The 16,434-nt window shown below is 42.5% G+C and overlaps 1 long non-coding RNA gene across 4 annotated transcripts in view; it reads left to right on the top strand.

The window, feature by feature from the left end:
• The first annotated feature begins 19 nt into the window (after positions 1-19).
• The window catches only part of LOC128560190 (uncharacterized), a 46,055-nt gene continuing 29,640 nt past the window's right edge, over positions 20-16,434 (top strand). For 3 of the 4 annotated variants that reach the window (XR_008372904.1, XR_008372905.1, XR_008372903.1), the window contains exons 1-3: positions 20-265; positions 1,836-5,319; positions 6,842-6,995. This is a non-coding gene — a long non-coding RNA (uncharacterized LOC128560190). Of the gene's footprint in view, positions 266-1,835; positions 5,320-6,841; positions 6,996-7,909; positions 8,816-16,434 lie in introns of those variants that run through there. The other variant, XR_008372902.1, reaches the window with a different exon arrangement.

Below are 16,434 nucleotides of genomic sequence, written 5' to 3'. Positions count from 1 at the left end.
AAGTCATGTTCCCAACAGGAAAAGTGAATGCTACTGAGCTGAGGAACATCCCAGACAGGAGATCCAGCTATTGTGTGCCTGAGGGAATAGGCTGAGGCGCCCTCTTCTGGTGCATCTGTATAGAAAGAATCCCTGTGCAGTGGTCAGGGGGCACCTGTCCTCTGATGCCCTCCACTCCCAACACCAAAATCATTGCCTTTTAGATGACATCCATCCCGATTTAAAAAGTAATAAACACTGTGTGTATAAAACGTGGAAAGTATAGGTAAGTACAAAAATGCAAATCTTTTCTTTCAGAAATAATCACTGTTAAAATTTTGTAGGGGATATATAAAACAAAATTGCAAAACTGTTATATAATTTTGTATATTGATCTTTTCACCTATCATTGTATGTTGAGTATTTTCATCGGTCAAAGTATTCCTTGAAAATATTAATGACTATTAATATATTCATTACATATTTGATAGAGTGATCTATTAAATATGTCTTTATTTTTATTCCAGTCCACTGTTACTGTATTTAGAAGTCATTTCAAAAATTTTGCAATTATAAATAGGATTTCAGAGATCTTTTTTATAGTTTTCACTCAATCTCTGGTTATGTCCTTACGATACATACCTAGGAGTTCAGTTATTGGATCCAAGAATGTGGACATATTTAAGATCTTCATTTGTATTACCAATTGCCCTCCTGAAAGTTGGTACCTATTTACATTCCAACTAATAATGTTCCTTGTGTTTTGGTCTGCATATCATCATAGTTCTCTGCTTCCTGCCAAATATAGCATATGCTTTGTTTTGATTTGGATTTTAAAATTATTAATTAAGTAAAAATTTTTATTATCCATTTGCATGACTTTCTTTTGTGTCACTGTTCACTGTGAGTATGTTCCTTGTTTATCTCTTTTATTAACAAGAACTCCATTCGTATACTATTATATTGTAAATGAAATTTCATTACCCATAAATTTATATTCTATGTTAGAATATATTTTATTATTAATGAGAACTCTTTTTATATTAAGGACCCTAGCCACTGTCTGCTATATATCCTTGTAATTTTTTTCCTGTTTGTTCTTTGCCCTTTAATTTTGTTTATAGAGTTTCGGAACCAAAAGAAAAATTGCATTTTTTTTTTTTTTTTTTTTTGGCCGGGGCTGGGTTTGAACCCACCACCTCTGGCATATGGGACTGGCGCCCTACCCCTTTGAGCCATAGTCGCTGCCCTGAGAAATTGCACTTTTTATGTAGAATATTCTTGGAATCTTTTTCTGTATCCTGAGGCTTCTCCATCAGAAAATCACATTGATATTTATCGGTAGTTTCCTCTAACTATTTTTGGCCTTCCAATTATCTGGAATACATTTTGCATACAACAGAATAAGGAAGAATAAGCTATAACTTTAAAATTTCTTTTTTAAAGATCAAATCAGCAGTGTTTATGAATTTCCTCCTTTAGCATGTCATTTTTATCATCAATTGAATGTGCATGAACATAAGCACTATAATTCATTCCATTGATCTTTTATCGGTTACATTTTCCATCCCTTTCCATTCACATCTTTTTCAAGTTTTAATGTTGTTCTTTTAACTCTAGTTCTTTCTTATCCTGGGTCTTTTTATGTGTCTGGCTCGAGTCCACACCCAGCAGTTATCTTGATTAAAATACCGTTTCCCAGTGCCAGGGCTTTATACCAGCTGTAGATAATTCTAGCTTTCTCTACCTGCAGTTACGCAAAGTTTATCATTTAAGGATAACATATCATGAAACAGTATTTTTAATTAAAATAACTATTTTTCTTATTATAAAAATAATAAATGTTTATTTTTAAGGTGCAAATACCATGAGGGAAAAACAAAAAGATGGAAGAAAGAGAAAAAGAAGGGACGGAAGAGAGGAATGCGAACAGGGAAGGAGTGGAGAGGCCTTAAAATTTAATTATCCAAAGAAAACCAAAACAAAATTACAGTCCATATCCTTCCAGAAATGGAGAGATCTGTTCTCATCTCACATTTTCTTCTATTGCATTTTGACAAGAGTATTTGTCTGTTTCTCAAATTCTCTTGAATATGTAAGCAAATGGTTGATTTAAAGATTCTTTCCGTTTTGAGCGTGCTCTTCCTCTGTCTTCGCTCTTTTGTTTAGCTCCTTCTTGGTAAGGGCAGAATTTATTCATAAGCCCCATGTCGCTGTTATGTTCTTTTCTGTTAACTCATTTTTGAATGGGGTGAGACAGCAAGACTCCTGTTTGCCCCCAGATAGCATAGCTGCACGCATGTCTGTCCTCCTTTCCGCCACCCTGAGCATCGTTTGTAGCTTGGGTTAAACTTTCAGTTGGAGGGCTGGGGGCTGATGACCTCCAAAGCCTAGGACAAGCGCTAAGGCCATGGGCAGGAGCTCTCCTGGGATGCTGCCACTGGGGTGATGTTCTGCCACTTGGGAATCATGTCCTTTTCTGTTGGACGACTAGCTTTTAGGGTTCAGCTTCTTCCCTGGCTTTGAAACTAACTGGGTTAGAAAGATGTTGCAATTTGTAACCTTGTCTTTTATCCTGTTCTTGTATTTTATTCTTCTTCCTCCTGTCACCTTTACTGTTTTAGTTCCTCATTTTCTTTCTTTTTTTTTTTGACATAGTCTCACTATGTTGTCCTTGGTAGAGTGCCGTGGCTTCACAGCTCACAGCAACCTCAAACTCTTGGGCTTAAGTGATTCTCTTGCTTCAGCCTCCCAAGTAGCTGGGACGACAGACGCCCGCCACAATGCCCGGCTATTTTTAAAGATGGGGGTCTTGCTCTGCCTCAGGCTGGTCTTGAACTCCTGAGCTCAGGCAATTCACCCACTCAGCCTCCCAGAATGCTAGGATTACAGGCGTGAACCACCGCACCTGACCCTTTTATTGTCTTTTCTCACCTATAACAAACCCACCATTCCTTCATCCTTGGAGGTAAGCTTGTGCTACCGCTAACAAAACTTCGTGAGAGAAAACTAAAGGGCCCTCATTACTCCAAGCCTGGCAGATCCTTACACCTGGCTCATTTTTTTTAATTGGGCCCTTCCACCTGCAGCTGTTGTGTGTGGACAGCGGCTCCCCACTCCAGCCTTGCTTCCCTGCAGTCTCTTACATACAGACTCTCTCTGTGGACACATCCTCCTCCCAGGCTGTGCTCTTGGGCGGGGCCTAAGCCAGCTCCACACCTGCCCTCTCTCCCACGCAGCCCACACTAAGTCCATGAGAAACTCATGCACTTCTGGCTCACTCTGGTGGGGTTATGATGGTTTCCTCATAAATGTCGCTCCTTCTCCCCTTCATCCTCTGCCTTACCACAGACCAATTTACATTCTTTCAGGCAGGAGTCTGGGACCGGTGTGCAGGGCTCCCCCCAAAGGTAGGGTGTGCTATTGAAATTTATGTCATCTCATAAAAAGGAAGAAGGTTAATCCCGTCCCCTTGAGGAGATAGAACTCCCATCTGGAAGGCACTTTTTCTAAAAGCATCTCCCAGAATCTTTCCATTTCTGTCTACTTTTCCAAAAACCACTAAGACTTTTATGATCGTGGAGTCTATTCTCAGGTATCTATTAATACTCGAAAGATATAGACAGTGGTCTACATCATCCTCGCTTTGGTATCTGATAGCTGGTATATTGGCCACTGAGTTAGAATTTCAATGCTAACTAAAACCCATAGACTAAGGACATTTATTTTCTATTATTACTTGACTAAAAAAATAGATTTAGGTTGATTCTGAGGCATCATCATTTTGAATTCTATTCCTTACAGCAGCTCTTTCCTTCCAGAGAGAGAGCAGAGAAGTAGAAACTCAATGGCAGAGTTTTGGGAACCCTCTCAGTTAAGAGGTGAGTGGAGGAAGGTAGGGCTGTGAGGAATGTTGAGAAGGAGTCGGATGTGTAGGAGAAAAACAAGTAGGGAGTGTTGTCAAGGAAGCCAAGCGCAGTGAGAGCTTTAGAGTGTTGGATGACGCAGGATGGTCAAGTGAGGCACAGACAGAACAGCCCCAGAGATGTGACAGTCCTCACATCAGTGCTGGCTCCAGCCTGCCTGGATCGTCCTCGTCACGAGGGGATGCGTTTCCGTGGGTGGAGAGGGAGATGAAAGGACCGAGGGGAGGCAGCCGTCTAGACCACACTGTCCAAAGTTGTGAAGAAGGAATGGAATAGTGACCGGAGATGGAGGCGTTGAGGGTGGAGAGCAAGGCCTTTTCAGTGTTCAGATATAAGAGACGTAAGCATGTTTCTCTTCTGAGAGAAATGAGCCGGTAAAAAAGGATAATTTAATGATACAAGAGGAAGTGGAGCAGCAAGTTTCCTGTAGTGGCAGGAGAGGATCGACTGACTTCAAAATAGACTCAGGTTCAGAGGACTTACGGCCTCCATCCCTGGAACTCTGGCCAACCCGCCATCCCAACTGGCCTGAACTCCCTGGCGTACCTGAATTCTTGCAGTAGCCTCCTACCACATCTCCCTACTTCCATCCTTTATAATCCAACACCAAGATGACACTTTCAAAAATATGTCCAGTGAGATTGCTCTTCTGTGAATACCCTCCAATGGCCTCTACACTCACTCACCCCTTACTCTGTCCAGAAAGGAGCCGTGTGACCTGGCTGTGTCCCCACCCATAGCTGCTTCTCTGCTGCTCCTCAGGCTCTTCATCCTCCCACATCATCCCCCCACTAGCCCTTCAGTGGTTGAGCCCGTGTATGGCCCAGGGCCTTTGCTCTTGACATTCCTCTGCCAGGACTGTCACCAGTGTTTACCAGATGTTCCCACAGCACACTCCCTGACTTCCTTGTCAGTTGTCTCCATTCAAATCAATAAGGCCTCTTTGGAGCCCTCAATATAAAATAGCAATTGACTCCACCCCAGTACACCCTAACAGCCAGCCTGTTTAATCACCATTATACTTAATTACCATCTGAGATTTTGCTTACTGTCGAACTGATAACCCACAAATGAAAGTAGAAATATTGTGCTGTTTACGGTTAACAGCTACATTTCATCCCTTAAAACTGTACCTGGCATATAGTAGCTGCTCAATAAACATTTGTTGGCTGATGAATTAATCCTAAGCCTAAATGGAAGGATTGGCCTTAAGCAGAAAGAAAAAAATAAAAGAGGTCTAAGGGAAAACGATTATAACTGACAGGGGAATTAAGAGCTTTATAACATAATTGAATTTTCAGGGGAAAAGAAGATAAGTTCAACTGCTGAGAGAGATGGCAAAGGTGGTGGCCCGGAAGGCGTGAGGTGACAGTTGACATTTCGTGATGGTGGAAGAAGGCGGTAGGAGGCCATGGTAATTCAGAACACCTCCCGGCATCCTTAAACACTACTGAGATTTCTTACCCTGAGGTTTCCAGGGGCATCCAACCACATAATTGTTCTATTATCCAAAAGTATTCTATTTTTTTTTTTTGACAGAATCTCACTCTGTCACCCCAAGGAGAGTGCCATGGTGTTACCACAGCTCAGCAACCTCAAAGTCTTGGGCTCCAGTAATCCCCTTGCCTCAGCCTCCCAAGTAACTGGTATTACAGGCACCTGCCACAACAGCCAGCCAGTTTTCTACTTTTAGTAGAGATAGGGTCTTGCTCTGGCTCAGGCTGGTCTGGAACTCATGAGCTCAAGCAATCCATCTGCCTCAGCCCCTCCCATAGTGCCAGGATTATAGGCATGAGCCACCACCGCACCTGGTCCCACAGAAGTATTCTTCATCCTAAAGTGTAGAAGAGAGAACATTCATTGTTCAGACAAAGCACTGCTGCCCAGTAGAACTTTCTGGAGTCATGAAAATGTTTCATAACTGGTGCAGTGCCGTGAGTGGCCACTGGCCATGTGTGCTGACTGAACGCTGGAGATGTAGCTATTGCGACAAGCTACATACTGGACAGTCCGGGGAGAGTGAGCTGGAGTCAGGGTCTGGCAGAGCAGGAGCCAGAAAGGCACAGCAAAGAGTGAGGCTAAGAGAAAGGGTCAATAAAGAAACTTTTAACTGGCCAGGCGGGGGTGATGGGGCCTCACACCTCTAATCACACCTGGGAGGCCAGGGTGGGTGGATTGCTTGAGCTCAGGAATTTCAGACCAGCCTGAGCAAGAATGAGACTCTATCTTTACTAAAAATAGAAAAACCAGTTGGGCATTATGGTGGGCACCTGTAGTCCCCGCTACTTGGGAGGCCAAGGCAAGAAGATTGCTCAAGCCCAAGTGTTTGAGGTTGCTGTGAGTTGTGAGGCGACTGTACTCTACCCAGGGCCACAAAGTGAGATTCTGCCTCAAAAAAAAAAAAAGAGAGAGAGAAACTGGAAACTGCACTCAGGCATCTCAACTTGGTGACAATAAAAACGAAGGCAGAAAACACCTGGTAGGTCCTCATTTAGGAGTCAGAGGTGTTGATGGCGCGGCCCGGGGAGAGCTGACGCAGAAGTGGTTCTTCTCTGAGAGTGGGACGCTGATGATTCTGATCTCAGAGGACAAACCCTGGTGAAACAGTACAGGACGTGGCCATAGATATGTTTCTTCGGACTTGCGAAAGTCTTTGGTGTTGAGAATTAATTCAAAGGCCTGTAAGAAGGGGTTGAATGAATAAAAAACATAGGTAGGGCGGGGTGTCTGGCACAGAAGATGTACTATGGGCCAGCCAAAGTGTCATGACATCGGGCCAGTTTTTATAGGAGGGAGGAAGTGTGATGAAGGTGACGCACTGTTATCGATGATCAACCACCCATCTCCACTAGACATGGTATGGAGCGCGTGAGATACGTGTAATATCCTCTTTGAACTCCCTTTGAAATGGATTTTCTTTTTATTGCCATTTGCAGATGAAGCCATTGGAGCTTAGAAAGACCAAAATAACTGTCCTAGGATGTACAGTGATGGGGCTGGGATTTCAATCCAGGCAGCTTGACAGGAAAGCGCAGGCCGTCCAGCACCAAGCTCTGCTGCCATCTTGCTTGGAGCAGCAGTGGGCAGCAGGTAAGAGTCCTTCGTGGCCCTGACCCACCCCCATCCTCCCCCGTGTGTCCCATATCTGGGAGCTGCAGGAAAGGAGGCATGCTTGACTGGAGGGCTCGATGTCAGAGAAGGTAGAATGACAAGGCGAGCATTTGGGGTAAAACCTGAGAGTGGGTGGCTTATTTACAGTGGAAAAGGGGACATTAGGAAGAGGTGCCGTGGGAGGGAGGAAGAGGAAGGGGCACAGAGGCCACTGGATGGGATCCTGAAAAAGGACAGATCCTTGTCAGGCCTTAATTTGAGATGGTGCGAAACAGTGTGCAGTGAACATTAAATTGCCTTGAACTTTCATACTTGAGACACAGCATTTAAGACATGGACCATGGGTGGCGCCTGTGGCTCAGCGGGTAGGGCGCCGGTCCCATATGCCGGAGGTGGCGGGTTCAAACCCAGCCCCGGCCAAAAAAAAAAAAGACATGGACCAGACTCATTTCTTACACCAGGAGAAAACTTCTAAGTGTATTTTTTATAGGCGTGAGTAAATCCATTTTAAGGAAGGGCACTAAAGATGAAGATGGTTAAGCTTAGGAGGGCCAGGTTAGCACTGGGTCTTGTCATACCTGCCCCCGTGAGAATATCACACAAGGTAAAAACTTCCCAAAACACCGGAGTAAGAACAGGGATGAATCTTAATCAACACACACAGATGGTCAGGACAGATAATTTACTTAATTTTTCTGTGATTGCATTTAATTCCTACCATGAGCCTTCAATTTGCCATATGCTAGTCCATGAGCTTCACTCTACTTGAAGTCTCCACAGTTTTTTCTGCGTCGAATATCTGGGCTGGGGGAGGAGGGACAGAGTCGTGCTGGGGGTGAGAGGGCTTGTCTGTCTCACCTGCAACCACTAAGACTTTTTTTTTTCTTTTGCAGTTTTTGCCCAGGAGTGGGTTTGAACCCACCACCTCGGGCATCTGGGGCCGGTGCCCTTCTCTTTTGAGCCACAGGTGCTGCCCCATCCACTAAGACTCTTTCTTCCTACCTGGTCTTTGCAGGTCAGAGCTAAATTGTTCCTCATTCTTAACTAGGAGGTCTTATATCGTTTTTCAAGTTCTAGTCAATGTTGTAAGGCAAGAAATAAAAATAATGAACAAAACCCAACAAAGTAGAGACAAAAATACCTTAATTTCTTGATAGATGGTATAAGCATGCTGCAGGAATGATTTTTAGGAGATAAATTCATGTCTGAGACACGTTGTATTCCTTTAGTTAGTTCTCAAATTCATGCAAACCAGTGAAAAGTCTAACCTCTGTTAAGATTTTTTGTCCTTTCCCTTTCCAGAATTTCCTGGGTCCCCATTGGCTGGTGCTGGGAACCAGTGTCATCTGGTTGATGACATCGAAGCCTTGCAGCCCCCTGCCATGGCCCTGTCCAATCTCTTGCAGGTCTCCACCTCTCTTTTGAGAGGGATGCCAGCCTCCCACTCACCTCTCCCCTTCCCATGGCCATGTCCAGTCCATTGTCCTCTCCCCCCACCCCTAGGCCAGATACCCACCCCCGTGTCAGATACCTACCATTGCCTTTTCCAACTTTGGGAAGAGTCAGCCTTGGAGAAACACCCAAGGCAAAGATATGCAAAGCCTGGCTTGCTATCCTTTATCCAGGGAAAAGAGACCTAGTGAGAAAACAAACAAAAACCCATATTAAAACAAGTTGTATTCTCTATTGTGTGACCAACATAAACCCCAACCACATCAATTTATAATCTAAGAGTTCAGTCTTATGATAACACAAATATTTAAAGATTAACATACCATTCATTATAGGAAAAAATAATGTACAACACCTAGACATTGTTCTATAAGGTAGTTGTTTCTCCACTCCCTATTTTATGGATGAAAGAAAAAATGTATAAAAAGAAGTGGCTGATCCAAGTTTATACAACTATACAGTGGCACAGCTAGACCACAAACCCAAGTCTATCCAGGTCCAAATTTGTGCACCCAATCGCTGTAACACACTGGATATTTGTTGAGCCTATTCTACGTGCCCAGCACTTTTCTGAATACTCTTCAAACATTATCTCTTTCAGTCTCACAGTATCTGCTGTCATCAGTGTCACTCATTCATTCTATGCATGGGGCAGATGAGCAACAAAAGAATTCATTCTTTATTCATTCTTCAACTGTTATCCCACAAAGTCATTAAAATTGTCCTGACAAATATTATCAAGGATCCCTATATAGAAAATTTCAGTGCATCTGTTTCCATGTTTGGCCATTTCCTTTCCAAAACTTTCTTGTGCCATGATGGTCTCCCCAGTCTTCCCCAGTCCCTGCTCACTGAGTGTGTCTTTCCAGGCTCTTTGGGCTCCCTTCTCCTTGACCTGGGCTCAGATGCTTTGGAGTGGATACATCCACTCTGGTGATTCCTAAATCTCTCACTGGCCCCATCTTTTCTCTGAGCTTCAGACTCATATATACAACCCTCTCTTAATGTTATCCATTCAGGTACCTTGTAGGTGTTCAAATCAATGTATTAAAATAGAATCAATTTACTTCTCTCCAAACTAACATTTACTTTTGAACTTTGATCTCAATTTTTGGCATCCTATCACCCAATTTTGACTATTTTTCTCTTCCCCACAACTAAATGCAATCAACAACCACGTCATAGCCATTTGCCTCCTAAATATGTCTCTGGTCTAGCCTCTCTGTTCCATTAAAACAGGTGATAGGAAATTATGGGTTAGGACCTCAGCCAGGTTTTAGCACAATGAAAATCCCGAACAAATATTAGTTGTTATTTTTATTAGTATATACGCAATAACAACCACCACCACCACGGAGACACTTATGCCACTGCAGACCCCAACTGTTAATCAGATGGTGGGTCTTTTGGATTAATACTCCTAAGATTTCCTCTTTCTTTTTTCTGTCATACTTTCCATATCTTTGCTGTGTTCGGAGAGACTTCTTCCACTTTACCTCCTATCTCTTCTTTTACTTTTGCTTTAATTTATATGTTCAATTTGTAAGAGCATTCAATTTTTCTGTTTCCTTTCTGTCTGTTTAGGGGCTCAATTTCTTCTAAAATTTTCTAAGGGCACTTTTTATTCGGGGCACTTCTGTTCTGTGCCCTGAATGATTTCTGTTTTCTGCATCATCAGTTTTTCTGTTTGTTCATCTTTCGTGGCTTGGGTTTTCCTCATACCTGGTGGGCCCAGATTGTTCCTTCATATTAAGATGGAGTATGTTAACTACCAGAGCTGGCGTGTTAATTAGCAGAGCTGGAGTGTGTGCCCTTTGCTGTTGTCTTAGCAGGTCCATTTCCTGTCCTCTGACTCTTGGTGACAGGAGACATGAGCACGTGATTTTGCTTGGTTCAATTCTCTACTTCTTAAACCCCAGTGACTAGAAAAGTGTCTGGCACATAATAAGAGTAAGAACCCATTGCTGCTTAAAAGTCTTCCCTACTTTAAGTATCTCAAGAATGGAAGAAAAAATATCCAATGTACTCAGTACTATTATGAAAGCAATTTACAATCACTCACACTTTCATATGAAGACTAGATCACAATGATGGCCCAGGATGAAGGAGGGTGGAGGGGGGATGGGAGGAGAGGGAGGAGGTCAGATCAAGCGAGGGTGAATGGTGGGATCACACCAATGGTGCATAATGCAAGGGTACATGTCGGATCTATTAGTATAGAGTATAAATGTCTTAACACAATAACTAAGTAAACAAGATGAGGTCTATATTAACCAGTGTGATGTAAGCATCCCTAATTCTATATGAAATCAGCACATTGTACCCCATAAATGCATTAATGTATACATGGGGTGGAAAAAGTCTTTCCCTGTTGTAGTTGACAGTGTTACTGGAATCTAAAGGAAGCTTCTAATGAAACATGGACTTTCCCATAGTCCTGGGAAAGAAAGAAGAATTTATTTTAAGCACAGTCAACCCTTCAAGCCAATTTCCTCTCTTTTTTCCCTCTTATTTTTATTACAAAAACTTCCTAAAATTAAATCAAAACATAAAGAGTCAATGCTGATCTGATAATTTGTGCCCTCTGCATGAAGAATTAGAAGATATGAGCCCTGATTCGATTTGTATTTTTGAGACATATCATTTAACTGTCTCAATCCTAGTTTCTTTAAATAAAGAGGCCATGAATCTCGTCAGCTGCTTGCTTTCCAGGGTTTTGTGGGAGTTTAAGTAAATACATTTTAAGTACCTTAGAAACAATACATTTTACAAAAACCCTTCACCAGCCCTCGTTCTTAAACTAAGAATTGTAGCACAGCATATGTCTACAAGTAATTCTTTAAAAACAGTGTGTGATAACACATTTTGTTAACTTGCACATATCAGAGAATGTGTTTCTGGGTTGTCATACATGAATTCTAACTTGATTGAATCAAATTCTCAGATCGTAATCTTTTAATGTGAATACTCTATTGTCGTGAACTCTCCCTGGCCTTCCGTCTGCTTCTGGAGAAATCTGAAGACAGCCTGATTGTTTCATTGCTCTCAAAGTTAGCTTGTTATTGTCTTTTTATTTCCTTTCTGAATGCTTATAAGATCTGTTTTATTCTGTTTTTCTTTATCTGCATAGTTCATCATGATGGAATGATATGTGATACTTTGTATTAACATTTCCTAAAACATGTTTCGCCCTTTTCAGTCTTCACACTCTGGAGTTTCTTTTAGCCCAAGAAAGTTTTCTTACCAATAGTTTGATTTCCTCTACAATTCCTAGGTTAGATTTCCATTTTATGAACTCCATATTTTTCTTCTCTCAGTATTCATCTCTTGGTATGTTTCTTTTATTTCTTTTCTTTCTTTCTCTTCTTTTTTTTTTTTTTAAATACTGTGGGAACTACTAAAGGGTGTCACTCTTACCAGTGTTGAATTTTATTCAAAACATATGTCTTGTCCTTAATAGCTTCTTGTACAGGTTTTAATTCTGCAATTGCAATTTTAGTTTCTTTACAATCCTTTTTTAAAAAAAAATCTCACTTAGCTCTTTTTTCATCCTTTATTTCTTTCTAAATTATTCTTTTTTGGAGAGAGGGACAGAGCCTCAAGCTGTTGCCCTGGGTAGAGTGCTGTGGCATCACAGCTCACAGCAACCTCCAACTCCTGGGCTCAAGCGATTCTCTGCCTCAGCCTCCCAAGTAGCTGGGACTACAGGAGTCTGCCACAATGCCCGGCTATTTTTTGGTTGCAGCCGTCATTGTTGTTTTGGCGGGCCCAGACTAGATTCGAACCCGCCAGCTCAGGTGTATGTGGCTGGCGCCAAGCTGTCTTTCTAAATTATTCTATTGCTTTTATCATATCACACTTCTCTTTGCAGGCCACTTTTTCTTAGACTATCTCAAGATACCATATTTACATTAGTAAATTACTTTAAGAAGAATGTTTTTCCATTGAATGCTATTAAATAAATATTAGGGGTGCTTTTCTTTTTCAACCACATAGCTCATATGCTGGTTTTTTTTTTTTTTTCCTTTTCATCATTTCCACTGCAAAGAGTTGTTCATAGCTGATGTGTTTGCAGTTAGAGAATGTGGATCATTTGATTCTGTTCTCCGACTACTGTAACCTGGTGAAATATTCCAGAAGGAAGGTAAGTAGGACCTCCTAGAATCTGACAAGCATTCTTAGAAGCACTGATTCTGCATATTCTGCGTCAGTGGGATACATGAAAACCTACAATTCCCCAGACACACTCTTACAGAGGTACTCCTGATTCTAGCTCTGCAGGAGGCTTTACCAAGGGGATCGATGGTGTTTCTAAGATAAATTGTGTCGGAATTTGTCCCTTGTTCTCTGGAAGTGACAGTCCCAAGATTGATGCCGACAGGTAAGAGGGTTAGAAAAGAAGTGAGAGGGGGGCGGCGCCTGTGGCTCAGTCGGTAAGGCGCCGGCCCCATATACCGAGGGTGGTGGGTTCAAACCCGGCCCCAGCTGAACTGCAACCAAAAAATAGCTGGGTGTTGTGGCGGGCGCCTGTAGTCCCAGCTACTCAGGAGGCTGAGGCAAGAGAATCGCTTAAGCCCAGGAGTTGGAGGTTGCTGTGAGCTGTGTGAGGCCACGGCACTCTACCAAGGGCCATAAAGTGAGATTCTGTCTCTACAAAAAAAAAAAAAAAAAAAAAAGAAGTGAGAGGGGAAAAAGGGCAATATTTTAGCCCCTTTGGAAGGTCCTACCTATGCAGTGAAACGTGGGAGAAGGTGGTCCGTTTTAGATAGGAGACGAGAAAGAGAGAAAACTGCTTCCCTTTCTTTTTTCTGTTTTAGTTCATGCATCAACACATGGATTGGCCAATCAGGGCCAAAGAAATCAGAGTTAATCCGCTAAATTCTTGGTTCGGTTGTCTGTCCATATGGAAGGTAACCCTAAAGGGAATCAGAAGTTTGGCTTTTCCACGAAACAGCGTGACAATTCTAATGAGTTAGTTTGGTCTCTCTGTGAAGTGGGTCTAAGGAAAAGCAGGTCTCTAAGCCAGGATTTCATGAAACATTTCACTGACCAGTACCCCCACCCTTGTAGTAAGATTCTGGACAGGAGCAACGCCCTCTCTAGACTTCTCTTACCTTTTTCTCTGTTGCGTATATACTTCTACAGGCTGATCCAGGCCTGTCATTTACTGCCCTCTGTTCACCGTCCTGTTTCTATTCAAGTGAAGCCATCTACCTCCATGGTTAGCTGTGCCTGCCAGTCACAACATTCTCTGTGAAATAATGAAGAAAAAAAGATGTGCCCGATTAGTTATGTTTTGAAACATGATAGCAAATAAAATAACACATATTATTCTAACGCTGATAAGTATTAGAATTATCCTTCATCATCAAAACAATCATTGCATGAATGTCTTTGTGTTCGTACCCAGCCTTCCACTCAATTTCCTGAGCCAGAGGCCTCTCGGTTTGTAGACTTGCCGCGGAGTCACAGTGCTGAGCTCCCACAGAGTCTCTGTGAGTCAGGAGTTCCGCCACAGTCTGGCGCTGCCAAAGTGTAGCTCTTCCCCACACTTTTCCACAGGAACTGGGGGTGCCTCAGCCTTTGGAAAGCTTCCTCGTGCTCTGTCCACACTCAATAAAGCTGCTTAATAATGGCGATGAGAATATGTGTTCCATCTCACTTTCCTCCTGGACACCTCTATTTAGGGAACCACAAACGTCTCCCCATGTCATTTCTTCCATGGCCTGATTGATTGCACAGTCGAAAAAATTTCCCACTGTCTCCCTTGAATGTTTCCATTTAATTTTGCATCTCAGCCCGTTCCTGCTCGTCTTGTGCTTGTATACCGTCCCAAGCTACGTTGGTGGTTAGCAGTCACGCTGGGAGGACGCTGCCTCAAATTTCTTGTTTCCAGGTAGCCACATCCAAGAATATGTTCCTGGATTCTAGGTAGAAGCTGAGTTTGGTTTGCATCCATTTATTATTAGAAAAAAAATATGTTTCTACCTATTTCTTTAATTTTAAATTTGGAAAGCTATGCTGAAAGAAGACTGGGGAAGGAAAGGTTTGTGTGGAGTGGTAAGGGATGGGGTCCACCTGACGGACACCACTGTCCCTGCTGATGAGGAAGGGATCTGAATAACTAGTTGATTTTTTTTTTTGGAGACAGGGTCTCACTCTGTTGCCCAGGCTAGAGTGCCATTGCATCAGCCTAGCTCACAGCAACCTCAAACTCCTGGCTCAAGTAATCGTCCTGCCTCAGCTTCCTGAGTAGCTGGGATTACACGTGCCCGCCACAATGGCCAGCTACTAGACACGGGTTCTTGTTCTTGCTCAAGCCTTTCTCAGACTCCTGAGCTTAAGCAATCCACCCACTTTGGCCACTGTGCCCTACAATTAGCTGACTTTCCAAAGTCCTTTCTTCCCAGGGAATGCCCTTCACAGCATCCATGTAAAGAGTCCTGTGTCCACGTACCTGAGCTCATGGAGACGTGTGTGAGTGTGGGTGTCCCTGTATGTGTATAGACAGTCTGCGGGCAGTTTGTATTTTAGGGAGGCACTAAAATGCCAACTTGGATACATCCTATCCAGCATCTCTGGTGCTTACATCTCTAGACCTTTCTCTTATAGCTGTGAGTAGGATCAGCCCTATGACATGCCTGAGTCAAAAACCACCATTTACTTTTGACCCCAAAAGTTCTCGCTTCCCAAAGCAACAACCTCGAGGCAGGTAACATCTGTTAAGAAAAATGTATTCTTTTAGATTTAAGGGATCGCCGAGGTGACCTCTCAACATGACAATCTCCCGAGCATTGAAATTCACCGAATTCCTATTGATCGTGCTATGGGGTATTCCACAAGTCACCACATGGAGGGCAAATGTGAAATTTTAGCTAATTGTACCTTTACTTACAAAATGCCATTACAGAATTGTACCAAATGTTTATAAAACATCCTCTACCTGTTGGCCACCTCTTCCTACACACACAAAGTCTTTTATCCCACTCGTGGTGAGTGTGTTCCCAGATATCTGTGTTATAATTTTCCTACATATGAACTCTGTACACTGACTCCTGCAGTGGGTGCTAGGAACACAGCTCTAAATAAAACAGGCAACCTACCCTTCCATGTGTGGAGTCAGTGCCTGCCAAGCCAGGACAGCCAGATTTTCCTTAAAAAACAATCTGAGGGCTGAAACCCAAAGGAAAGATAGAATGTTTCTCTATAACAACATCCTGAGTCCCCAAATCAATAAAAAATAATGCATTGAATATGATTAAAGCTTGTCATTATTTTAAAGCAGTTACAACAGATGGGATCTAGTTGGAGTGTGACCCCAATTCCTGCCTCCCACCATCACTACTGTGAAGCAAGTGGGGTTGTGATCACTGTCCGCTCTCCACAAATGAGGAAACCGGGCTTCGAGAGGCTTCCGGAGTTACCTGTGGTCACAAAGCTGTCAAGTAAAAGAATAAGAAATTGTAAGCAAGCCTTCTAATTCCAGGTCCAGGAATCTCTACATGATGAATCTGTAGACTAAATTCTTACCTGAACCCAAACCTACATGCATAGTGTCTGCGCATTATTTCTTTGAGATCCTGTGCAAAATAGTACATCTAAATCTACAGAAACGACAGGAGGACAGACATAAAAATTCCACATCAACTACTTTTTTCCCAGATACAATTTAACTGCATGTGAACAATGATCCCTAAGTCTAGAAATAATTCTGAGTAAGAGGAGGTTAAAATATGAGAAGAAGGGGGTTGACAGCATTTCAGATTACTCTGAAGATTAATAGCTTTATATCCCAAAACAACCACTTTCAATTAAAAAAAAAAACTAGAAATACATTCTTATTTTTATCACCACTACTTTCAAAATCCCAATAGATTGATGATGTGAACAACTTGGAAGGCTGTTTTTATTCTGCCCCTGTGCAGCTAGACAGACTGACCCACATGTCCATCCATCACTCAGTTCA

Source organism: Nycticebus coucang, chromosome 11, assembly GCF_027406575.1.
Source record: "Nycticebus coucang isolate mNycCou1 chromosome 11, mNycCou1.pri, whole genome shotgun sequence".
Classification (NCBI taxonomy): domain Eukaryota; kingdom Metazoa; phylum Chordata; class Mammalia; order Primates; family Lorisidae; genus Nycticebus; species Nycticebus coucang.
This window is presented reverse-complemented; position numbering and strand designations above follow the sequence as displayed.